General features: G+C 38.8%; 1 long non-coding RNA gene across 1 annotated transcript in view; it reads right to left on the reverse strand.

Annotated features, from left to right (window-relative positions):
- Positions 1-15,029, reverse strand: part of LOC118165424 — a 21,683-nt gene extending 6,654 nt beyond the window's left edge. Inside the window, exons 1-2 of the long non-coding RNA XR_004750037.1 lie at positions 15,017-15,029; positions 4,289-4,294 (exon numbers count right to left, since the gene is read on the reverse strand). This is a non-coding gene — a long non-coding RNA (uncharacterized LOC118165424). The remainder of the gene's footprint in view (positions 1-4,288; positions 4,295-15,016) is intronic.
- Positions 15,030-27,726: the final 12,697 nt, after the last annotated feature.

Raw genomic sequence — 27,726 nt, forward strand, 5'->3', positions numbered from 1 at the left:
TTTTTTTTTTTTTTGTTTTTGTTTTTGTTTTTTGTTTTGTTTTGTTTTGTTTTGTTTTTTTATCATATATAATAACCACAGAGAGTAACAGCAATATCACAGCTTCAGTGAGAAGCTGAGTAATCCAGAGAAATCCCAAACATATTCAGGAGTTGAAGCCCAGGTATTTGTTAGTCCTCTTGTAAAACATGCAGGTGTTCTTAACATCTTCCCCACTTATGCTGCTTGCAGTATTCTCCTAGATAATTGTCTATTCCCCTGGATAACTGTCTGTCAGCTAGTACTTCTATTACCTATTCTGCAATGTCACTTAACCTATAAGATGTATAAAGGTCAGTGATATTATCTTTTTCTTCCTGAAAGACAAGCCAAGGTTATAGAAGAGCAATGTGCCTTCTCCAGAGCCACCTAGTACAAAATCAGGTCTCGCAGGTCCCATGGATTGCTTTACCATTGCTTTACCATCTGATGTATTTTATACATCAAATGTACATAAAGTATGTCTGTGGGTTTAGAGAGATAAAAAGAGTCATCTTTGACTCATGTAATTTTCAGATTAAATGGAGCGTATGAATTAAATGGAACACCTAAAAACGTTTTCAGTATGTAATACAGAGCAGTGATTTTAAACCCTTATACTTAGAAAAATATACATAGAAAATGCTGACTTTGTACTGTTATACATAGATACAGCTGAAGATTTGATCTGTATTTCAACAAGGCACAACAATGCATACCCTTAAAAATTCTTTAAAATATTTCACATCTTCATTTCAAATAGCAACTTTTTTTTTTTTTTTTTTAATTACTATAACTTGTCTTGAATATTCAGAAGCACATACCTTTTCAGTTCCCTGCACTTATCTTGATCTTCAAATCTGACTGAAAATGCCACTTAAAGTATAAGCAGGCCAGGTCGTTAGAGCATACACTGTTAATTCACAGCTTGAATTTAAAACTAGCCTTCTCACTTGCAAAATTTTAATTCAATTAACACTTTTCCTTGCATGTAGAACTGCTAATGAATTAACTTTTTTATATGCATCCTCTATAAAGTTAACAACTTGTGAATAGGAGAATAGAAAAACAAAAATATAACAGGATCATCATAATTTCTTAAATTGAAATTTCTAAATATACATGTACTTTTCTCCCTTCAGATTCATGACTCATTTGTTTTGATGCATGGTTTAGGAATAGTTTGAAGGGCATGTTTTAATTTGTTTTCAAGTCTTATGTCTGTAACAGGACTTCAATGGCATGAAAGTTGCACTGTACAAAACACATCTCTATGAGAAACTGAGCTTGTTGGCCACTGACCAAGACTAAAGCACTTTCTGACTCCGAGCCTGGATAGCACTTCAGCTCCTGCAGTGAAATAACAGCTTACCCTGAGAATATACACAGGGCTGTTGGTGTACCTGGGAGAAGGTCACCTCTCTCCAATATGCCAGGGCTGGTGAACTTGATGCAACCACCAGGTTGGAACATATACAGGACTGTTACATAAACTTTTCTCTATGGTACCAGTATCCATATAGAGCCCACCTCAATTATGAATCTCACTTTGTACTGTCTTTTTCTCTCCCCAGATAACTGCTGCCTAAAGTGACAGGTGGGTCTAAAACACGTTCACCCATGACTTGAAAATCTTTGAACTCTTCTTCTGGAACTGTTTTAAAGAAGCAAGCCTTAGAGCAAAGATAAAGTCTGAAAATTGTTGCTATCAAGGAAAAGCAATAAAATTCAAGCAGGAAGTGATGTACTGCAAATAGTTCAGTGTTGTGAGAGTTTTTTCCAGCGTATCTATGAAAACGCTGTTATATTAGTACCAAAATGGTTGTGGAATGTGCTGGTTCCAACTAATAACTCAAATTAAAATTCAAGATGCAGAACTCTGATTTAAATATCATTTTAAGTTTTCCTATTTTCTCATTCCAATTTCCCTTGTTTCATTTATCTAATACTTTTGTATGCATTGGTATGAATTATTTAATAGCAGTGAAAAATGTTTTCCAAAGCTCATTTTTATTTCTTCAGCCTTTCCTTGAAATATTTTGAGACTTTGATTCCTCAACATACTTCAGACTGAAAACACTAAATTGCTTGAAATTTTGTCTTTTACTTTTCCAACCCACAAAACAAGAAAATTATCATTGACAAAAGCAGCAAGAACATTCCCTCAACCTGCAAAGAGTAAAGAAAAAAATCAGCCTGGAAAGAACCAATTTCAAAACAGAACCCATATGCACTGTGAAAATACGGGATTAGGAATGTATAGACATCTAAGTCACATTAGCTGAAACTAAAATGAAAGTCAGTATCTTTCATTTATGTTAGCTTTGATATCAAGTAGCCCCTTGTACTATATTAAGCTAAGAGACTCATCTATAAAGCACTTCTTGATGTAATATTATAGAATAGATATTACCCTGTAGAATCCAATGATTTGACCTTACATAGCTTACTGCTTTCATGAAGCACTATCACTATCTGAGGTGAAAACTCACCTCACTTCCTTTAGCCTGATTTACTTTGTTGTTGTTTTTGCTAGAGCTGTGCAAGAATGTCAGGATCTGACCTCCTGTGAACTTTCCCATTGACGGACAATGTGGGATTTTTTTCTTACTGCCACTTTCATCTAAGAGATGAAGAAATGACCACCAGGGATGCCAGTTTGATGGAAGGTCCTGGAATTATTTGAGATAGGAAGCTCAATTTCTGAGATGAAAAGGCAGTCTCTACTTAATGGCTCAGCCCAGCTACAGGAAGAGCATTATTAGCACAATAAAAATCACAAATAGTTGACAACTACATTCCAAAGCCACAAACAGCATTCAGACTTAGGAGTTACAAGTATTTGTGGAACCAAAAGAAACCTAGCATCCTTTGACTTTGTCACTGGTATACTACCTTCTGTTCTGGGAAAATGTATTAGTAAAAACATATTTGACTGTAAATGGGTACACAAAGGATGCATTTCCCTTTCTGTTCATTTAAAAGGTTTTAAAAAACATCTACATCACGAGTGTCATCTTAAGAGTAACTAATATACCTGCTGCCTTATCCTGGCAATTTGCAACATCCCAAAGTTGTGCACACATATGCCTACTCGCCAAAAAGGTCTTGAAAATAACACTTTCATTGTGCTAAGAAAGTAGCATATGCAGGCTTCCTTCCCTAAAACTTTAGCTCAAGTTGATCTGGGGGCACCTGAAATTCCTGTTAGATCCCTCACTGATGAGAATTGCTGAATTAAACTCTTCCCTTCAATTGTCACAGGAGTACCTTATTTCATCTCCAGCTTTGATTGCCCCCCTTAAAGTACACGACAGAAATACTTGCTATGCACATCAAGCAAGAAGATGAAAGTGTAAATCTTAGATCTAGGGTGATTATCCAAAAATCAAACTGCCAAGAAATGAAGCATAATATCAGTTAAAGCGTCACTAAAACAGAGTTATGAGTACAGTCAGGTAAAATACTTGATAATTGCTTATAATTTTCAGTGTTTTGAAAACAATTTCCTGGCCACATGTTTTCACACTGTATTAGATGTTTCACTCCCTGTCAAGTGTTGTACATTTTCTCTAGTTTATGATTCAAGGTGTTAATCATATTCAGTCTTTCAAGATGATTACCTGGTAACATTAACATACAAATGTACAGTGATTATATCCGCTTTTCAAAATTCTTTGCATTTTGCACAAGAAAAAAATAGTAAAAGAAATAAATCAGTCTCTTTCAACTTGCAGGATGCCTATTTCAAAAATGAAATGACCATGAATTCAGAGTCTATGAAAATTAAGTATTAATCAAAGTATAGAAAACTTTCACCTCAGCGTGAAAGTAGCAAGTGCCATCTTAAAATAGGAGAGATTTTATAGGCATAACTATCTTATACACATTCCTCATTCAGTCTCCAGTGTTTTCATAATATCATACTGAGAAGACCTGCAAAGTATCTACAAGCATTTGAAGGATTCAAAGCAGCTTTCAGTATATTATCATAAAAAAAAAAAAAAAAGGACAAAAGGACACTACTTTAGAACAGAGAAGAAATTGTTATCAAATCTGCAGTTAAAAAAATAGCAAAGTTGTGCCAAGTCCAACACCACCTGTATCAAAAAAATAAAAATAAAAAAGAATATTTACTTCTTTTATCAAATTCCTTTATATAAGGAGAATACATCTACAGTTTACTGATTTAACAGAAGTTCCATGAAGTATCTACATTTGTTCCTACTAGCACTAATACGTAGTCATTTTTGTAGACTGAATTGGTTACGTCCTACTGCAAAAAGAAAATGAGGGGCATTGTATCAACAGTACTGTGCAGTGCTGTTGCTATGGACATGCTTATTCAAGATTTTCATAAAATTGATTGATATTTGGAGGGTGCTAGAGAGGACAGACAAGCCACCTGAACTATTTTCACTTCTAAAGATTTTCATACAGCAAAGAGCCCAGGTTGCAGATGCCCATGTTTCCTCTGTGCATGATGATGCTGGAGTGCTATCTCAAAAGCACTCTCAGGCCAGGCATTCTAGCTATGGTATTTGTCATTGTCCTAGAGCATAACTTGGGTACCAAAGTGCCTCATTAACCACCTCCTGGCCCCTTCTACTTAGTAGCCAGACATATAGACTATAACTCCCCTTTATTCTCAGCAAGTAAATAATCAGTGGTGAACACAAAAGACCACAATCCTGCACCAGGCACAAATACCTGACCTAGATTTATAGAAGCCCCACTGAAAATAGTGGGGACTAATGCCTGGGCTAACTTCTTGCTTTGTCCTTGCTTTGCCTTTTCTTTTTTTTTTTTTTTTTTTTTTAATTTGTCAAACATTTCATCATGTAGCTTTCAAGGTTGGACAAGTTAAAATCTCTCTCAGATTAATCTTTTAATCACTTCCTTTCAACTCATTTTTATTTCTTCATTCTCTGCTTTTATAGTTGATAATCCCCTGGTCATTTTGACAACTCTACAGTTCTAGCACTGAAAATATTATTTTCATAGAATACAGGAGAAAAACCTGAAGGGAAACATCAATATGTTGACATTTTGCTTTATTTTTCTGTAACTAAAATCATCAATATTTCTACTAAAGACCAATAAATAGATTCTCCTATCAGGCAGGAACCAGGATTGTCTATTTCAGAGTTTGGTAAGTATTATCAGAACACCAGTATTAAAAAAAAGAATTGATAAATCATCAAAAGCAGCAAATGAAGGCAAATGTTTCTTTATGTTTATAAGAAAACATATGTAGGAAATTTGTATTAATTTTGAGTTTCAGCATTTTGCTAGGATTTTATTACTTCTGTCCACATTTCATCATGAAGACTGTTCATGCACTCTTCCTCATTTATAGGTGTTCATGTGTAGTCTCAAATTGTGTCTTTCTTTGTAAACAATGTAAAGTTGATTGCTCAGTCAGACTTCGAGCTCCAACGTAGCTGATGACTCCAACATTCTCATAGAACACCAACAGGATCACCAATACAGTTCAAGCCAAACCTGTGCCTAAATTACTGTTTATTCAATTCTTCAATTCCAGGTTGATTCCAATAAATACTAAGGGTAAAATCCTAGCAGTTTTGAAGCCATACCTTTGGTATTATTTTGCTTGAGAACCAGCTTTCACAATAAAATTTGCAGTTCAGAACTCTATTAAATATGGAATATGCTACTGAAAAAAAAAATCCCATGGAGACAGGAAAAAGCCAAAACAATGAATCCTACATTTTATGTAAGCTAGGGGCTAAAGAATTTCCAAATTCATCAGGGTGAGGTCTGTGCAGAATACGAAGGTCGGAGGATTCATGCTTAACACACACTGTAATGACTGTATGTAATCTTCAACCCCATGCTTCTAAAACACGTTTTCATCATTCATATTAATGTATAGAATAAATATACACCACAGTAAAATTATCTACTCAGATTTTTTTTAAGTGCAAACCTCAATTTTTAAAAGTTCAGCTAAGAAATACTCATTAAGTAAGCAACATTAAAAATTCTAAGATACTACAGAAAAAAATAAATATATTGCTTACGGGAAATTCTTAAATAAAATTAATAAAATTTCTTATCATCATAGTTTGGTATTCTTTCCTCTCAGTGTTGTTGCCAGCATGAAGAATGGACATGTATGTCTCAGAAATATTTGAATATTAAAGCAGATCTTAATGTGTCCTGTGAGCATCCCCAATGAGAATAAGTTTATCTGCACTTTTTCTGGTAGTTGAACACAGGTGTTAGGATCTGCAATAAACAGACTTCAGAGAAACACTTAAATAGCCAAAGACAGTATTACTGCTTGGGAGACAGGTGTTCCACTGCCTCCATGAGATGAACATTTGCAGACTAGTTTATGCAATAAATACACATGGCCATATGCAGAAGCAACACCAAGCTTTGCCCCACTGATTCACCAAAATCCCTCCATACTTAAGCAAAGTTTATTTCTGATGCCTTATCAGATCACAGCACAGTCCCTCTGCATATGGCTTTTTCAGCCATGTGCTGGCTAGTGGTGTAGTTGATATATTTATGATCTTAAAAGGCTGCGTTTTCAAGGAAAGATACTAGCCTTTGCATGGATATAAGAACTACAATGCTTGTAAATAGAATGAATTTAGCAGAACAAAATGCATTATTTTTAAACAAACAAGCCCGTTACTATCTTTAATATTTTAGTTTTTTTGCTGTTCTTCAGTGAGATACTTCAGCTGGCGTTGAAGATAGAAAACTTTCAATGACTTTAAGTCATTATTCAAGATATTTTTCCTGTTTGCTAGTTGCCCAAAGTTACTGATATAGGAAAAACAGTGAAGTAAAGTGAGTGTTACTTATGGAGAAGTTAGCATTCTCATTCAGCACTAGCTAAGAAAAAATAAATGAAACTCTTCAAAAATAATGGATTTTTTTTTTATTGTAGTACATGATTAATGAGTTGTTGTAAAGTTAAGGCATTCATTGACATGTTTAGATAATAAGCCTTAAGAGATGAATGAAGCATGTCCTGCCAGATTTGCTGTGATGATTTCCTTGTTATATCTGGGGGACATAAAAGATCTCAGCTTGTTTTAAAATATATATATATATATTCTCATTAATCAAATCCTGCCTTATGCTGTGGAAGTGCCATTTTGAAGAGAACCACAAGTGAACGCTACAGAAGTGTTCAAATAAATTATGTAGATTCTACAGTTATGTTGATTTCCCCAGGCGATAGGAATTTAGTTGCCAAAGATGCACCCCCAGAGATCAGTTCTCTGGGGATTAACAAAGCACATTATGCATTAACATTTATACCAGGTTAATTGACCCAAGAACAGAAAGCATAGAATACTTGCATTAGACTGATTAGTTACTTTTCATGATCCTTGCAAACAGCAAGAGAACAGTCTACCCTGGAAAGAGTAAGGAAAGTAGGAAAGAGTAGCTGAAGACAGTTTAAGAACACTCCTCAAGAACTTCCTGAGGGGGGAAAAAAAAAAAAAAAACTTTCTCAGGTGCAGGTTCTCCTTTGTAAAGAAGGATGATTGTGGTAAGCCATTAATTTATTTAATTTGTGGGACTTCTGTAACAAGGAGTGAAAGTCTAATGGTCATCTAATGGTCACAAGAAAATATTTTTCAAAAGGTGTTCTGCAGTGTACTTCAAGTACTTTAAAATAATCTTTGGTTTTTATATATATAAATGTATATATAAACATTCACTGAATTGAGCTCTGAACTGTACTCCTGAGTTTACTTGCATCTCACTGTATATAGCAAATTACTCTTTCTCCACATCTGGAGAAGCATCAAGGTTTGTTTAGATATTCAGTGCCTGAAAAAATCAGGCAAGACTTCTGAAAGTAATGGGTATGCATTTCAGACAGAAAACAACAAGAACTGGATAAATATGGCAAGTATCCTGCTTCACCAAGCAGCCAAAAAAATAAAAAGAAAAGAAAGCAGTCTGTGCTAAGTGAGGGTCATCCTTCTGGTTTAAAAGAAAAAAAAAAAAAAAAAAGGACTCCTGAGATATTGCATCTAAAGCCACAGGGACAGAAGACCTAATGCTGTTGTATATATTGAGTTATTTGATGAACTCCCGAAACATGGTACCTGCTGATATTAGGAAATTATTTGGATGGCTTTAAACAATTGGGGAACTTTACATTGCTAAAAATTGTGCCCTAATGGTTGCTCCAGCACTACTGAAAAAAGTGAAAAGAGTGCAGAAGAGAAGCTGTCACAGCTTCTTTAATGACAGCCTTGGGTTATTCATCAGTAACACCAGTATCAAATGAAATCACTGATTAGAACTGAAGTTCTATCTCCTTCTAGGTTTCTTTTCAGTGCTGTCAGGAACAGAAGTTTCTATTGTCTGAAGAAAAAGGATAGCTTACAATACAAGCTGTAAGATTTCATATCACTGTCACATGGAATAAATTTATTGGGAGCCATTTCTGGACTGTCATATCAGTAGGAATTTGCCACCAAACAGTTTTCCATCTTCTTTGTTTCTGACAATTTTCCTTTCCATGCTCCTGTTTCTTAGATGAAATCATTTGTCCATCTTATTTTGTACTGTAATATTTTGACAGATCTAAAGGGTTTTGGCTAGTAACTAGATTTGCTAGTTTTCAAATACAAAACTTTACAAACTTGTCTCTTTGCATCTCCTCTCTCATTTGCAAAGCATAAAACAAAGACCAACAATAATGAAGATAATTTTCAGTTCCCTACAAAGGACCAACATGAAATCATGATTCTCTCACTGAGTTCTTAAACACTCAGATCACTTGATTCAGGTTTTTGTTTGTTTTTTGTTTGTTTTGTTCTGGAGTTTGTTTTTTTTGGTGGTGGTGGTTGGTTGTTTAAAGCAAAGAATATAACCTGAATGATCCGTTTGCACAAATAGGCTTTCAAAACTGAAACAGTTATTGTAAGGTCATCTGCAGTGAATCCTGAAGAAAGATCATAAGGAACTGAAGTGTTTATAGGGCATAGGACTAACATAACTGGGTGCAAAGGCTACAGTTCTTTTCTTGTCTAGGCCAAGAATAAAAAATCTGAATCTAACTTAACTGCTATTTCTGCAACATAAGCACCATATAATGATGCTTATTAAACAGCAAAGTCTGTCTATATAAATTGAAGGAGAATATTTATAATTTGTAAGATAATAGAGGATAGTGGAATATCTTGTCTTTCATTTTTAAGCTAGTAAAGCTCATCCTTGCCAATTAGAAGTGTTGCATAATAGGTACAGTTCAGTTCATAATTTAGATATGTATTTCCTTGCATTGTAATAAGTTTACTGCAAGAATTAGGTTGAATGTTATTGGATAATTAACATGGCATGACAAAATAGTTGTTGTATGCTTGCATACTTTACTTAGCAAAAACGCATTATATGTCTCCTCCCAATGACCAGGTGTGCAATAAATCAGAGCAATGACTTAGTTCTGTGAAAGAAGAGTTAAGAATTGACAGCACTAAGTCAGATAATGTCATGCAATTTTTCTCAATTGACCCTGCACATATGGACAATGGCAACACCTACAACAGAAAAGGTGTCTTCAGTTCTGATATTGAGAAACCAAGCACCTTCCAGAATAAAAGGCTGTAAAAAACTCAGCCTCTCCTTTACTCAAGCATTTTGGCTGAATCCTTATATTTGTGTGAGTGTATTTGCATATCACCTGTACTTGCAATGGGTGACTTTCATTTTCTGGCAGGGGAGAAGTAATGCTTTGTAGCATGTGGAAGAAAATATGACTTGGCATAGATTTTTCTAAAAATGTTGCCTGTTATGTGAAAATCTCATCAAAAAAAGGTCTTTTATTGAAGTCAGGCCTCTTAAAACACCTGTCATGCATGGACATGTACTCAAAGCCTCATAAAGGAAGATCAATTTTATTTTTACTATTTAGTTATTAAAGATGAGGAAAACCTGTACAGATTGGGTTAAGTATTTGTACAAATGAAACTTAATAGTTTCAATAAAGTTAGTCTCAAGAACAAGACCAGATTTGTTCGCTGAAAGATTAGGTGAAAAGAAGCTGCAACAAAAAAGCCACTAGAATCAATTCTCAGCTTTTACAAATCTGCTGTACATACAGTTCATGCATTAGACTATCAGAATTAGAATAAATGAAAGCTGCAGATAGACTTCTACAATTTTCTCCTACATTCATATGTGCGAAATGATCAGAGACTCTCACTAAAAGGGAAGTTTTAGCCTGCTCCTTTGAGAGCCATTTTGACTGATGAAGGGATGCTCTGGTCCAAAGACTTCTGAGAGGAGAAACCCAAGGGTCCTCTTCTGGCTGGGAGCCCCGCTGAGCACACCAAGGCAGCAGTTGCTAGTCACAAGCAGCTCAGGCTAGTTTTGTATATCCTACTACATAATAAAAATCTGTAAATCATATACTCGAGGGCTTACATTGCCAGAAGCATTATAGCTACATTAGGATGCAGAAGCATCCTAAGATAATACGATATCATCAAACAGACTGGGATGTATTTACTTATAGATGCTAGTAAGCCATGGCTGGAACATCAGAGTGCTGTATCAAATTGACTGGAAGGGTCATACGTTTTGCTTTGAGCAAGATCATTTGAAGTCTGTTCATAAGAAAGCAAAAGCCTTAGAGCACTTGTGGTTGCTGTGCTCCACTCAGTTTCAACTCAGCTGTACACAAACACATGCTATCCAGAAGGGCTGTGTGTGTGTGTAACTTTTTTACCCCTTGGTATAACCTTTTTTTTTTTTTTTAAAAAAAAAAAAAAAAGTTTAGCTTACCACATGTTGTACTTCAACTAACAAAAAAACCACCAAAACCTCAAGTTTTGTTTCTGGTCCCATGTGCCTGGGTACAGGAAACCTACGTTTTGGAGCCAAACAGGAAGCGGTGTCATACAACACAATGAGCTGCGCAGCACCACACACCTTGGATAATTAAGTAGCTGACAGTAATTGAAAATAACCCTGCTTCTTGCACAGTAAGTACCTTGTATTACTGGTTGATGTATTGTAGCTACTGACACATGACAGAATAATTTGTCTTTTATTCAACTCCAACACTGAATTATTGGAACTTGGAGTTGTCTGTGGCCTAGAGGGAGACATTGTGCCCGAGTTTCATTTGCTGTTATTGAAGGCAAAAGGTTTATAAAAGTTAATGTAATACAGCTAGCTAAGAGACTGCAGTGGGTCTGAATCTCAGAAGAAACAGATGCCTATCATTATTACACAGGGCAGCAAAAATTCATCAGTCTTTCCAATCTATGATACAATAGATAATATTTAACATTTTTATTGCAACTTCTGCTTCTGAAGTCATCTGATTAACTGCATGAGTTGTTAAGTTTCTGCTCTTTATATTGTAAGGCATGCATACCAATCTTACAGCATAAGCAGGAACTCTGAAATGAAGACAATAGAACTGAGGTTTTCAATATCCTCATGCCTGAAGATACTGTCCCAGCTACAATTAGAACAATTCATAATTTTCAGTTAGCTTAGAAATGTGTCCTACACCATAGAGTTGGTAGGGAGATACAATCTTTACCTAACTACACAAAGTACAAAACATTCCAGGGAAAAGAAAACTTTGACACTTAAAAATTTAATCCTGCATAAGATACGGAAACTTGTATAATCCTACCATAGAATGAAAAGCATTTTGACAGAAAAAAAAAATATAACATTATAGGTCTGTAAGTGTTGAGCCATCAGTAAAGGACTAAACACCTGCTTACATGGCTCGATTGTGCAGTTTTAAAATAAATCTCACTAATACTTTGAGAAAATCATGATGCTTTCTGGGATATACAAAGATTAAAATGTCACTAAAGCATCAAATTTCTGAAGATGCACTATTACTGATAATGGCTAAATAACTTTCCCTTATTACTAAGGAAAATGATTCTGTAGCAAACTATCCGTGAATGTCTGCATAAACAAGTCTGATTATTTTTCTTTAAACAGTAACATTTTCCACCAGCATAACTTTGTTGTTCAAGCTTTTTTCTTTTAAATGAAACAAAGAAAGAATCACTGACCTTGAAACATTCCCTCCCATTACAACAGTTTCTCTAGCTTTAATGTAAGTCTCCAATGTTACTGCTGCTTTGGAAGCAGCTTACACTGCACATTGCAGCCACTGCTATTCAGGCTGGTTGCTGAGCTGGGGATGGGAATATCAGAGGGGCTCCAAAGTAGTTTCTCCATATCTTTCATACAAAAACCATGAAATCTGTCTGTATGATATGTAAACTGCTGCTTGCACAACTAAGCACTGTCTGAAGTTTCAGGGAAGATCTTTTCCTATAGCACACAACACCAACCTGGTTTTCTTCTCCTGAACTTCATCTCCTTCAGACTTTCTCATGCACTATCTCCTCTATACTCATCACAGGAGAGCTCCTGCCGCAACAAAACCCTATCCTTTCTCCATTCCCTGCAGACAGGCTACCAATTTTCTAGCATACAGGCAAGAAGTTGCATGTTACAGGAACTATTGCTGTAGTTCCTTAACTTTGTGGAAGAGCAGATATAAGCATCCGTGATGGGAGGATGGAGTGGACAATAGAGGAATAACCGAGTGTGTTAGAACTAAATGAAGGTGAGAGGAAGGGAGAGAGCATGTGAAAGAGAGGGGAAGGAAGTGGCTGTGCAGCACCTCAGGTGAAGTTTTCCTGTTGCTTTTGATTTCTGTTAAGTTATGAGCAAAACTCCTCTACAGTTAAAGAGAGATCCCTTAAAACACTGCAGAGTAAAACCCACATAATCTTTTTCTCATTTATCCCCTGGTGAGTTCTTAATTCTTCTGCAGGCTGATACTACTGTCATAGCCAGTAAGAAAACTGACTACCTTTCTACCTTTGTGTCCAATTGCAATAGTTTAAGATCCTCAAATGCATTTATGGGTCTGTTTCTACCTTCAACTTTTCTTCAGCATTCAAGGCAGCAAGATCTCAAGCACCGTAGGTATTAGTTTGGGAGCTACTGTTTGTCATAGCAGGCATACTCCCACCCTTAAGAAAATTTGGAGGCTGCTCTCCACCTGACAGCATTAGGCCTTAAGTCAGTATGAAAATTTTCATTACAAAGAACACCCAATGCAAAAGTTTTTTATAACTTGCAAGATTTCCAACAAGTTAACTGCACGTTAAGTGCAGAAGTGATTTTTTAACTGAAAATTTACTTCACTTAGGAGCAAATTAATGAAGAATAACTTCACTTATTATTTAATGTTCTATGAACTATTTTTTCATAGTTATGCTGCTTTGCAGATTCCCTTGGTACACAGAAGATACACTTTCCTCTGTTAAAATGAAATCTTATTCCCTCCAAGGGAATACAACTTTTCCCAAAATAAGCAGGATTAGAAATAATCCTGCAATCATACCACCAAGAGTTAATAATTCATATTAAGTACAGTTAGTGGAAGGTTTTGTCAGTGTCTATTTATAAAAGACTAAACACCATATAAATCCATGAAAATGAATGTATTAAACATTTAATACTCCATACTTCTTACAGGGCTGTATGCACATTTGCCTAAGAACAAGTGTTCTGCCTGAAGATACTTGCTGGTTCTGCACTGGTGGAGAAATGTGACTAGGAAGTCAAAGAGGTTTCTGAAATAATGCTTCTTCTCAGAGTTTATAGTTTTGTTCTCAGTTGCTCATCCTTCAATCCTTTGACAAACACGCCTATAAACTGTCTGTTTGCTGCCTTTTAATCTTGTCCAAGGGTTTTGTTAGATTTTGTTTTGCTTCTGTCATCTCAGTTTTGGCATACTAGTCCCAGGTGTCTATGTTATCCTTCCTCACATTTCCCCTCCCACCCCCATCTATGGAAAAAGATGGTTCTCATGCATTGTGAATACTAATAGCGAGCTCTGAAATCACAGAGACTCCTCCTGTATATTTCTTAGGTGTGTAAACCTTTCTGTAGTTGTACAGAGTTTTGTACACTCTTAATGCTTTCAAAATTTTTGTAGGTTAGAACATGCTCAAAGCTGATGTGATGTTCAAAATTATTTTTCTGCTAAGCCAAGCACAAAGAAACAATGAACAATGCTTTTATGCTTTTCACATCACTGAAAAAATGCTGGTAGTGTTCAATCAGCAAGACTTACCTCTCAGAACAATAACTTCAAAAAATTTTCCTGAAATGCAGGACACCCTCCCAACACACACTGCAACTTTGTTATAGAAACGTGCTTTCTTCAATGATGAAGTAATCTGTTGATTTTCTTTGGAGGACAACTGCTTCCAACAACAAAAAAAAAAGGGGGGGGGGTAGAAAGTTTAGAATGAGACAAGCAGGTTTAAATTCAAACTCAGATGTTTAGTTTGGTGAGCAAATTTTTGTCAAGCCAAAATAGGGTAGTTTCTGAAGAAAATAAAATGCTTCAGGTGCCCCTAAGAAATACACAATTGTGTCTTTAGCAATATGCTCAAAGAATTTCAATTATTCACCTTGGGGAAAGGGAACAGAGGTTTTTCTGTTCTGAAAGTTACATCTAAAGTCATGACATACAAACGTTTGAATCAGCCAGACACCAAACACTGAATCAATTGTAGTTTCTGAGATATGCACAAGGAAATATTAATCCTATTCTGACTTAATTTTAAATGCTACACTACTATGCAGTGGTGGACATCAACAGCAAAACCAGAGAAAACCTTACAGGGCAAGACAGGAAAACAGGCAATAACAAATATGCTTTTATTTGCCCACCCCTATGTTCAGAGCTGCCAAGAAATTTGCCTGTTTGTACCCCTTCCTGCTCCCCTCATCATGTGCTGTTTACCTCTCATAGATATTTCTTTCTGTATACAACAATGAATGTGTACGGGTTTTAGCCCGAACCCTTGCTACCACCTGTGGCTAATGCTGACTGACACTTCTCACTGCTTGCTGTTGATGATAGTTTTGCAAAAGCTAAGCTGGCTGGAGTGCAATAGTCCATGCCAGACAAATGCCTCAGGCCAACATTTCAGCTAGAAGTTCCTGCTAGAACAGCCTGTCATTTTCAAGAAAGATTAACTACATTTTCCCCCTCACCTTCTTCCCTCTTCTCCCCCTCCCTAGAAGAGCTTGTTTCTTCCATACAGAAAAGCAACTACCTATTTTTGTTCAGCTATAGCTGGATTTCCATACACATGCACTGGAGTCTGATGGTGTGTGATAAAGACTACAGATGAAACTAGTTTTTATGTCTACAAACGTTCACCTAAATTCAGAAAAGCAGAGAGATTTTTCTGTTTCTTCCTTTAGAAGCTTTAAGCCTACTTCCATTAATTTCCAAGAACTCTAAGCTTTTTCAAAAAAATCCATCTCCATAGAACATATGACATCAATATCATTTGCAATTGATCGTCCCAGAGAAAAGATAAGGATCTAGTAGAATAAAATTGTGTGATCAGCATTAAATGCAGAGCTGCATTTAAGTTGAACAGGTTATATACCAGTTGATGCTTCCCAGCTAGATATGGGTGCTGTTTTTTCAGGACACGATCAGATATAAAAGAAAATTTGATGTGTGGAACACATTGGAGTAAAGCTGCAAAGCAACGGGTACTGATAGTTCACTGCTCTTTTCCTCTCATTTCTGCTTTCTCCTCTCACCCTGTCCCTGCCCTCACCCCTCCACTCATCCCAACTGAGTCAAGCACAGGCCAAGCCACACCTCTTAAGTCTTGTCGAGGAACTAATTTAAACTAGGTAAGAAGGGGGATGGGGGTGAAGCAAGGATTGTTGGAGCTGTGCCAGGGGGAACAATAGCAAGGCCGGGGAATAAGGTAATGGCCCAGCTGAAGTGCATCTACACCAATGCACGCAGCATGGGTAACAAACAGGAGGAGCTGGAAGCCATCGTTCAGCGGGCAGGCTACGACTTGGTTGCCATCACGGAAACGTGGTGGGACCAGTCTCATGACTGGAGTGCTGCGATGCCTGGCTATAGGCTCTTCAGAAGGGACAGACAGCACAGAAGGGGTGGCGGTGTGGCTCTCTATATTAGAGAGTCTTTCGATGTTGTAGAACTCAAGGCTAGGAATGACAAGATCGAGTCCCTTTGGGTTAGGATCGGCAGGGACAACAAGGCTAGTGTCCTGGTCAGGGTCTGCTATAGACCGCCGAACCAGGATGAGGAGACGGATGAGGAGTTCTACAGGCAGCTGACAGAAGTTGCGAAATCTTCAGCGCTGGTTCTCGTGGGGGACTTCAACTTCCCTGACATATCCTGGAAGCACAACACAGCCCAGAGAAAGCAGTCTAGGAGGTTTCTGGAGAAAATGGAAGATAGCTTCCTGACACAGCTGATTAGTGAGCCTACCAGGGGTGGTGCCCCGCTAGACCTTCTCTTCACAAACAGAGAAGGACTGGTGGAGGATGTGATTGTCGGGAGCTGTCTTGGGCAGAGTGACCACGAAATGGTGGAGTTCACTATTCTTGGCGAGGCCAGGAAGGGAACCAGTAAAACCACTGTACTGGACTTTCGGAGAGCTGACTTTGGGCTGCTCAGGACACTGGTTGGTAGAGTCCCTTGGGAGGCGGTTCTGAAGGGCAGAGGGGTCCAGGAAGGCTGGGTGCTCTTCAAGAGGCAAATCCTAATGGCGCAGGAGCGGTCTGTTCCCATGTGCCCAAAGATGAGCCAGCGGGGAAGACCAGCCTGGCTGAACAGAGAACTGTGGCTTGAGCTTAGGAGAAAAAAGAGGGTTTATAATCTTTGGAAAAGTGGGCAGGCCACTAGGGAGGACTATAAGGATGTAGCGAGGCTGTGCAGGGACAAAATTAGGAAGGCCAAAGCTCATCTGGAGCTCAATCTGGCTACTGCCGTTAAAGATAACAAAAAACGCTTTTATAAATACATCAACACAAAAAGGAGGACAAAGGAGAATCTCCATCCTTTACTGGATACAGGGGGAAACTTAGTTTACAAGAGATGAGGAAAAGGCGGAGGTGCTCAATGCCTTCTTTGCCTCAGTCTTTAGCGGCAATACCGGTTGTTCTCTGGATTCCCAGTACCCTGAGCTGGTGGAAGGGGATGGGGAGCAGGATGCGGCCCTCACCATCCACGAAGAACTGGTTGGTGACCTGCTACGGCACTTGGATGTGCACAAGTCGATGGGGCCGGATGGGATCCACCCAAGGGTACTGAGAGAACTGGCAGAGGAACTGGCCAAGCCACTATCCATCATTTATCAGCAGTCCTGGCTATCGGGGGAGGTCCCAGCTGACTGGCGGCTAGCGAATGTGACGCCCATCTACAAGAAGGGCCGGAGGGCTGACCTGTCAGTTTGACTACAGGCCTGTCAGTTTGACCTCAGTGCCAGGGAAGCTCATGGAGCAGATCCTCTTGGGAGTCATCATGCGGCACTTGAAGGGCAAGCAGGCGATCAGGCCCAGTCAGCATGGGTTTATGGAAGGCAGGTCCTGCTTGATGAACCTGATCTCCTTCTATGACAAAGTGTCGCGCTGGGTGGACGAGGGAAAGGCTGTGGATGTGGTCTACCTTGACTTCAGCAAGGCTTTTGACACCGTCTCCCACAGCATTCTCCTCAAGAAACTGGCTGCTCTTGGCTTGGACTGGCGCATGCTTCGTTGGGTTAGAAACTGGCTGGATAGCCGGGCCCAAAGAGTTGTGGTAAATGGAGTCAAATCCAGTTGGAGGCCAGTCACTAGTGGCGTCCCCCAGGGCTCGGTGCTGGGGCCGGTCCTCTTTAACATCTTCATCAATGATCTGGACGAGGGCATTGAGTGCACCCTCATTAAGTTTGCAGATGACACCAAGTTAGGTGCGTGTGTCGATCTGCTCGAGGGTAGGAAGGCTCTGCAGGAGGATCTGGATAGGCTGCACCGATGGGCTGAGGTCAACTGCATGAAGTTTAACAAGGCCAAGTGCCGGGTCCTGCACCTGGGGCGCAATAACCCCAAGCAGAGCTACAGGCTGGGAGATGAGTGGTTGCAGAGCTGCCAGGCGGAGAAGGACCTGAGAGTGATAGTGGACAGTCAGCTGAATATGAGCCAGCAGTGTGCTCAGGTGGCCAAGAAGGCCAACGGCATCCTGGCTTGTATCAGAAATAGTGTGACCAGCAGGGCTAGGGAGGTGATCGTCCCCCTGTACTCGGCTCTGGTGAGGCCGCACCTCGAGTACTGTGTTCAGTTTTGGGCCCCTCGCTACAAGAAGGACATCGAGGTGCTTGAGCGGGTCCAAAGAAGGGCGACGAAGCTGGTGAGGGGCCTGGAGAACAAGTCTTACAAGGAGCGGCTGAGGGAGCTGGGCTTATTCAGCCTGGAGAAGAGGAGGCTCAGGGGCGACCTTATCGCTCTCTACAGATACCTGAAAGGAGGCTGTAGAGAGGTGGGGGTTGGCCTGTTCTCCCACGTGCCTGGTGACAGGACGAGGGGGAATGGGCTAAAGTTGTGCCAGGGGAGTTTTAGGTTAGATGTTAGGAAGAGCTTCTTTACTGAAAGGGTTGTGAGGCATTGGAACAGGCTGCCCAGGGAGGTGGTGGAGTCACCATCCCTGGAAGTCTTCAAAAGACGTTTAGATGTAGAGCTTAGGGATATGGTTTAGTGGGGACTGTTAGTGTTAGGTTAGAGGTTGGACTCGATGATCTTGAGGTCTCTTCCAACCTAGAAATTCTGTGATTCTGTGATTCTGTGAATATGATGGCTCCATATAGCACTTCACTGTCTCCTTCCATTTTCAGAAAATGGAGAGGAACCGGCATTTTAAAAAGCATAAGAACTCCCAAGGAAACATACCATCACTCTGAAGCCAAAACATCTTTTGCTACATTTGACTAAAGTTTTTCAAGATAGAACACAGCCCTGGATAAACCAAATATTTAATCCTTCCCCAGATAGGCAGATACCTCATCTTAACTTGCATTTTAGAACTGGAAAGCGTTTGGGAAATAAACCATCTAGACAAATAACTGAGAATAAACTTGAAGATTAGAACAATCTGTTTCCAGTTTCTTTAGAAATTCTCCACAATTGTTTACTGTAGAATTTCCTTCTGGTTCACGCTGAAGCTAGAGTAAGATAAAAGCAACCTGATCATAGCTACCTAAAGAAAAAATATATATATATCAAGAACTTGGTGTTTGGAATAACATATAGGCAAGATCTCTGAACCTAATGGTCTCTAAAAGTAACAAAGGTGAAGCTAGGTCAGAAATCAAAATGCCAGTAACATTTTTGCCTGTTAGAACGTGCATGCAACTTCTGCAGAGGTTCTTATTGCACTGATTTTTGAATGTTTCTACACCAGGTCTGTGAGGCAGACATTAGCCTTATAGCTTTTCTGTACTTTGCTCATTAATTATCTAAGAAATAGCTTTCCTACTTTCATTAAGCTTTCTCAGAGCATCTAGTTTTTCGGTTTTCAGAAAGGCTAAAACCAATCCTTTTGCTCTCTTTATCGACTTTTTTTTGAACACATCTCATGCATATACTGTAGTTTTCCACAGTTATCTTTGATAACTCCTTCTACCACTACACATTCATGCCTAGAACATCTGTTATTCATAATTTAATGCAGCCAGCCTCACTGGAAGCAGTTACCTCTCATCTAGCTGATAACAAACAAGATAAAAAGATTAATGTAGGCTTATATATTCATTTGCACATGGGAGGGCTAGAAGGTGACTTCACCCGAGGGCCAGCAATGCAAGAGTTAGCTGCTATCCTGCCATTGAGAAAAAGACAGCCAAGTTTGGTCCTACTGCAGACTCAACTACAGCTACAATAGCCAGCAACAGTTCTGCAGGGGAAAATAAAGGGTTCAAGACCCAGTGGCTATCCTATACATATTTCAGATTGCTCAAATTGCATTTGGTCAGGCATTACCATAGACCTTCTATAGACATGACAAGCTGGAGGAATCTAGCTGGTAAATTACAATCCAAATTTCATCAGGAAGGCATTTTAGAATAATCTCTAGGCTATCCCTGTTTATTGCAAACACTGGAACAGATGCATTATCTGTTTAATCTAACAAGTCCTCCACTACCTTCCTCCCAGCTCTCCTGTACCAGATGCATGGTTTGAAAGAGGAGCCCCCAGTTTCCTTCTGGAAGGGGCTGTGGGGGTTCCTCCAGCTCTGAGGCAGATAAGGATGGGAGGTGACAGAGCTGCACCATACAGCCGGTCGGTGCCAGAATGCAGCAACAAACTGCTTGGTGTTCTTGGAAGCCTCTCCTGCTTCACTTCTGGCCTCGGGCAGGGCTCCTGAAGCTGGCCAGAACGGAGAAGGAGGAATATCAGGGACAAAAAACAACCTTTTATTCTCTGTGTGGCATACAGTGTTCAGTATTTCCCCCCTAGAAACACACTGCACAGCCCGACTCTGACCCTGTGGTACAGTACTGCCACAAGTGGATTCTTTATCTGATTGTTTAAGCACAGGTTCTGACACCAGCCCAGTACTATCAGGCAATACACTTCAGCCTGTCACAGCATATACTTGATTTTTCAGGCATCTTAGACATTTTTAAAAAATGTTTTTATCCTTTAATTGTTTATTATTTGCTGTTGTGTTAGCTACAACATTTAAAATACTGTTTATTAGGCAAATATTAATGGAAATGAGGAACTCGTAGCACATAGTTTACATAACAAAACAGGTAAAGGTGCAGACAGAGCTAACTACCCCACCACTGACCAGAATTTGCGTTCTGAAGATGAAGCAACTTAAAAAAAAATAATAATCATGCAGCAAACAAGCTTGGAAATAAAAGACTTTATCTAAAGCAAACTTCTACTAGCTCCCAGACAGAGGAATACAAAGTAGCTCAGACACTTGCAGAAAAGTCTTGAAGAATACAGTTCTCTTCAACTGCTCAAGTCCTACACCTAATTTAACTGAAGGAGATTTCTCTATGCATTAAATTTTCAGTTACTATAGCTTTTAGACTGCATGTTACAGGGGAGCACTCTCATGAAAGACATTCTGTATGGCATCATGTACATTTATTTTTTATATTAAGCCATTGACAAGCACTGATGCATGAGTTTCTAGCTAAATTCACTAGGTGCCAGTGAAGCAAGCCTCCCTGTGCACAGAAACAATAGGTGTTCTTTGTTCCTCAAGGGCAATCAAGGAAAATCTTTAGGTTCAACCTTACTTAAGATGGGAAGCACACAAAGTTGTATGATATGCCTTTCTCCATTACTGGTATCATTCAGGCAACGTGGTGAAAGAGCTGTCAGCTCCCATCAGTAGATTATTTCCTTTCCAGAGAGAAACAGCATGCTGCAGTCCGCTCAAGTGGTCTCCTCTCACCAGGCTGAAGAAGGCAGGGGCCACGAGGAGGCAGAAAAGTTTCTTCCAGCAGTTTTCCCGGGCAGGGATTCAGAACATTTTATCATCACCTATAATTGGGTCAGTTCAGTCAATACTGTATATTCCAACTCTCAAAATTGTATCCAAAAGGGAGAAATATGTTTTCTTTAGATAAAGATTCATTTTGCTGCATCAAACCTGAGGCCTTGTCCCAACTGCACATAAATCTTAGAGCACAACACGTGGTTTGTAATAGGATCTGACTGGGGGAAAGCAAAGCTGCTTTGAATGAGAGCTGGTAAATTCAAGAGGCTGCAAGCAAGCCTGTGCAGCCCAAATCTTAAAGGGTTCTCCCCAGTGTCTTTTGAGCTGATTTAGAAGCCTGACTCCCCAACACGTATGTACAAAGAAGGTTGGAAGCCTTTACATTAGAGGAGATTGCATTACAAAATGCAGGGCACAAACACTTCAAGGCTCCCAGATAGTTTTGTGTTTTTTTTTTGACATGAAAGTTTCTTGTACTAAAGAACGTTAAAATCTCACTGTACATTCTTGCATTTTTTTTCCCTAACATACAGCCAGTGACTCAGCCTATTATATTTACACTGTAGTGTAATTATGTAACATTAGTTTTTTCTCAGAAGAAGGAATAGTTATAGCCACCAAACAAAACAAAAAGTTCTTCCTCACTAGCAATGCCAAAAAGCCTATTTTTGTTTCTGCTTACAGAGATTAGTTCTCATTTCCTTTTTCCCACACTGGTTGTTGTTATGGCATTTGACCTAATTCTCAGAAGATAGGCCTGAGGCAACAACAACAACAAAAAAGTATTCATAAGCAGGAGTACTTAAGCAGACACATATATGCCCATATACAGAAAACACAAGCTCCTGTGAGTAAATTACAAAAATGTTAGCCTTAAAGATAGACATGCACCAAACAGCAATGGACAGGCAGAAGCCAAATATGATATTACTCAGTTGAGACAGGTGCAGTTTGATGTTCATATGCAGGTAAAACACAAGCAGGCATTTTATACAGAGTAATTTAGAAGGCACCAAAGAAAAAATAAAGATTATAGCCCCAAGCAGCTTCAGAATTACCTAACATCATAAAAGCTTAAAAGCAATGTAACTAAGGGTTCCTAAGTTATTTCTTATCACAAGCCTTATCCTTTTCCTAATGCACATTTGTTTCGGTTTGAATGAAAATCACTTTAAAAATATTTTCAATATAACCATTCAGGTTTACACAATAGCAAATGAGGTGACACTAATAAAGAAACCAGGATAAGGCAACCAACCCTCAATGACTTCAGATAACCAAAAACCCACAGAAGTCTTCTCAGGCACCTCCTTCAAGCATACTCAAACACCTACTGGTTACACACTTCAGGGACCGTAGTTATCTTGGAAAAAAAAAGGATACCTGCCCCATTACTGGAGGTTATACAGGAAGCCTGTACTAACCAGTGGACAGGGGAAGAAGCAAGCGGGCTGCTCAAACACACAAATTAACCTCTCCCTCTCAATTAGTTCAGTACCCCATACTCCGTTAGATGCATTTCTAAGATAACCAAATACGCTGAAGAGACTCAAGAAAGGAGGAACCTGTGGCTTCAGCACAGCACCTTCTTTGGCTTACAGCTTACAGGGAAGCTCTCAGTCAGATGAAGCACTACCAGGGCAGGCATCTCTAAGAGAAGCTGACTCACTATCATCCCAGCCAGGCCCCCGGGTAGTTCTGACAGCCCCTGAGCTGCAGCAGAGCCTGGGCCCAGTCCAGCCCAGGATCCCAATGCCTGCAGCAGAGGGGGAACCCATGGCACCCTACAGCAATCCATAACATAATCTCTTTCAGAAAAAATATCAAAAATTCTAACCTACTAGGCCAACAGAACACCCATACCTTCAGCACTGTGGAACAGGCTGCTTTATCCTTGCTTCTTCTCCAATCATCTCATTCCTCATTCCCTCTAAGTTATGCCTACCGAGACCCTAGATTTTTGTAAGAGCTGTTCCTAACTGTCTGATACCCTACAGCTGGGGCAGGTAATGAGCTCCCACTGCTGGGGCAAGTAGCAAGGCACCTCAGCAGCCCAGCTTGCTGCTATTGCTCCTCTACAGGGAGAAAAAAATCACATCAATGTGTGATGAGGGCTGCACTACTCACATTTCAAACAATACCTTAGGTTCCCCTCTTCCAAAACGATTTGATCTGGAACAGTCAATGTGTGAAGTCTTCTCTGAGTGTGTAGGTGGAACCTTGATCTTTACAACATCTTTCTGTCAATAAATGCTGCTCTGTGCCTGCCCTGAAGGATTATTTTGCAGGGAGTAACAGCCCCAGTGCTGAATGCTGATGGTTGCATGAGGATTGCCAGGACTGAGTTCATCTGGTCTCTGCACACCAGGCACTAGTTTTGATAAGATTTGTGCAAACCATCCAGCCCACCTTTCAGCCTGTTTTTCTGTACAGCTCAGGGTGTGTGACTCTGTGCTGCAAAGCACCTAAGCTGCATGAGCAGAATACTTTGATAAAATATTAACAAGAATGAAATAGTCAAAACGCTTCTAACACTATCCTCTAGTTGAGGACCTGCATCTAAATGTTTGATGTCACAAGGGGATATTTCTCACTATGTAAATGTGTATAACTCTTGTTACACTAAATAAGAATACGCTCCATGGTGTCACGCTGACACATTCATCAACTGTTCATCAGCACAAAAAGGAACTGACTAGCAAGACCAAACCAGAATGCAAATATAAGAAATTTCTAGCTGCTAGGAAAGAATAAACATCACAGAGAGAATCCCTCTGCCACAACTATTCTTCTATGAGAGCTCACTCAGGATGTATTGCAAAGTCACAGAACTTCCAGTTTTTGTAAGCAACTTGCCATTTTTTTGTGTGGTAAAATTCCACAGATTTATTCATTTATATAGGTTGAAGCAGGAAAGAAAGGGAGGATCAGATAAGTGCTCAAATGATTGTCACACACACACACAAAGGAGGGACTAGCAGCATGTAAGGATTTTAATTGGTCCCTAAAGTTAAAGGTTTACCAGCATGAATCATGTTATAGACATAACAGATGCCAAAAAAATTTGAGCCTGTAAAGATAAAGTTGCAAAAATTATTGGTAAATATACAGTAGTGTGGCCAGCTTTATAAAAATGTTTTAAAACTAAAAAGGGCAAAAACATATGAAGAGAAGCGACAAGGGGATAGGGAAAATATATATATATATATATATATATATATATATATATATGAATACTGACTACCTTGAACCGTTTATCTGATCTCTCACTTTCTGATACCCAAATCAAAATCCTGATGACCTGTACCTGTTTGCCGGTACACATTTTCTTCTATATAATCTTTAAAGTTATTTGGTATCTATAGCCCTCTTTAATATGCTTTGTATTCTGAAAAACAGCAAAGTTTATATTTACTGTTGTCCTCAAAAGACTGAAGTGACTTTCATCATCCCCTAGATCCTTCCTGAAATGTTTAGATTTGTTTATTTTGTGAAGATTATATATAAGAAGTGCACTTTCTCCTCTAATGGGGCAGGTAGATTTTTAATCTAATTTTTCCACTGATACCTCTCTTTGAAATGTTTAGTGCTAGAAACATCATTTCCCAGGTTATACTGATTATTTTTCTGTAGGTAAGTTTTCTGTCACTCCTAAAACTTTATTATAATTCCTTGCCAGCTCCTAAAAACCAGGCATTTATATACTGCCTTTGTTGGTCATGACAAACTTTAGTCTTGAATTTGTCAGAGTGGGGTTCATACCTGGGTACTTGACTTTGTCCAGTCACCTGTGTCTCAAGCATCACAAGCATCATTATAGACTTGTGCAAAGACACCAACCGAAGCAGAACCTGGGAGCCAGATCCTTTTTGACAAAACCCCCAAATGACCTGGCTCTCAGGGCCTGGCATCTCAATCTGAGGGAATAGCTTTGCCAGAAAGATGCCCCATGCTAGCCCTTTACTTACAACAATGTTCCTCTTTTTCTGTGACTTCCCCCATATCGAGGGTGTTTACAAATTCGCCCTATCTGTAATACAAATTGTCTTTCAAGTACTCCATCTTTGTGAATTATCTGGCTTTGTGGGCACACTGACACTGGCTGAGTCTTTGAGAACTTAATCTTGTATCTTAGGCAATACCACCTTTCAAACTGTTTCATATTCATTAAATAAATCCCAGATACAGATTTAAAATTATATTTCTTAGAGCTTTATATCATAATGTCATTAGTAATAACAATATTTCAAATCTCACTTCTTACAACCTTATCTATATAAGCTCAAAATAACAATAATCTCTAATTAATGTGTGATAACTAGTAGCTGATTGCAAAAGGATTGATAATTCACTCTGAGAAACACTAAAAGCCTTTATGCAGCAAAAAGCATCATAGCTTTAATAGAGAAAGATTTGCAGTATTTGCACCCTGCAGAACTTGGCAAGTTGTGGCATGTTTTCTACTCTGTGTTTTGCAGTGCTTTGCAGGCTGAGGAAAAGGAAAATTATTGCTTCATTCTGTAAATTCCATCTTGAAAATCTATAATAGAAAGAATAAAAAGGATTAAATAGGAAAAAAAAAATGTGTTGTGTGAAGGTAAGAAAAATTAGATCCAGTTTTGCAGGAAAGATTTACCAAACTTTCAATCAATTCAATTCTTTTCATGGCAATTACCAGCATAGATTTTATGAACTTCTTTAAGATTAGTTTTCATCACAAGGACCTGACCATTTCTTTAGAGATAAAGCTGGTGGGATTAAGAGTAAATCCACTACTTTGAATAATGCTTCATATAATGAATTATATGAGTTGAGACTGAGTAACCTCTGTTAGAGGTAATTTTAGCACAGGAAATACTGCCTACACACTTTGCAGAATCGAGTTCAGTTACATTAATCTTAATGCATTACAGCAGAAAACATCAGACTTGGCTTTTCCAGCAAAACATGAAAAGAAGATTGCACGTAATGAATGTTTCACATAAGTCAAGTTAATTCTAGCATTGAGAACTAGCTTTTTGTCGGTATGATATACAAGAATTAGATTTCAGCCTGCACCGCATTGGGTATTCATGTATGCAAGGAAACACTCCATTAGTCAGCTCCCAGTAGGCCTCTTGTTTATTACTGTGTTATAGTGTTTTTAACAGCAAATTTCTAAGTACAGTTTTCTTTTGGTCTTCAGAACACCGCAGTCTGCAAGTGGAACAGGAGTTTAGGGGCTAACAGTAATCAGTGAAAAAGGTACACCAAATGTAAATCCATATTTGTCATATTGTTGGCGTTGAAACCTCATTTAGGTGCCTCATTTATAGGACGTGACAATTTCAGCATCTTAAGAGTTCATTTACATTATCACTATGTCATTCAGAAAATTTTAGATTAGCTTGCATACTAAGGTAAAATAGCTTAATTAACTTTGACTCAAATTTACAGTTTTAATAGCTGGCAACATGTGGCTCCTCAGTTCTGAAATACAAAGAGAGGTCTAGCATACACGAAAGTGACTGAAGTGATTTTTTTAAATTTATACAAGTCCATAGGTCTCAGGCATGGCTTTAAGATTTCCTTCACCTAATTTTATACTGCTTCTTTCCATTTTACTGTATCACTGAGCTCAAAGAAAAGTGGTTCTGTTTTGCTCATGTCATTTCCGGCTGAGCACAAAATGTAGTGAAACACATGTAAATAGAGGATTTTGCCCCTTTTTCATGACTCGAAGCTTAACTCAAACAGCAGTAAGAAAAAGCGGATTGAGTTCTTGCCTTATTTAATTCCCCAAGTGGCTCCTCTATTGTTCAATTATTTTTTTTGTAATTGCAGAACCTGGTAAATGACTTAAATTTAGGCTGTTTGACCAGATTTTGTGCTCTTAAATTTAGATCACTGGCTTGTTAAATATATTCCTTTCAATAAGTCCAGGAACTGACTGGTTGTTAATCTCTTTGACATGATAATTATGCCTGCCATTGAGTTTACAGCTTGTACTTCAAACAGAACACATCAGAGTGTTTCCTACTCAGAGACCTTTCTGTAAACCAAGTATATAGTTTAGGTCTATGATATTACTAGTGATTAACCAGTGATTAAGTACTGCCATGTCTTGGCACACTGGAGGCCACTGACTTGTCTTTAGCAGTGGCAACAGAAGTATGCCAAGCTATAAGTCTGTGGCATGGCATAGCCACAAATCACTTCCATGTTCCTGAAGATGCTGAAAGATTTAGCAAGAAGCTGCTTGATCAGACTGGCTCTTTCCTCGGGTTTCTTTCAGTCAAATAATGCCTTGCTCACTCAGCATACTATGCTTTTCAGTACATAGCCCTTGTAAAAATATCCCTTCACCTTCATTTTCAACAAGT

The sequence above is a fragment of the Oxyura jamaicensis genome, chromosome 4 (assembly GCF_011077185.1).
Source record: "Oxyura jamaicensis isolate SHBP4307 breed ruddy duck chromosome 4, BPBGC_Ojam_1.0, whole genome shotgun sequence".
NCBI classification, from domain to species: Eukaryota; Metazoa; Chordata; class Aves; order Anseriformes; family Anatidae; genus Oxyura; species Oxyura jamaicensis.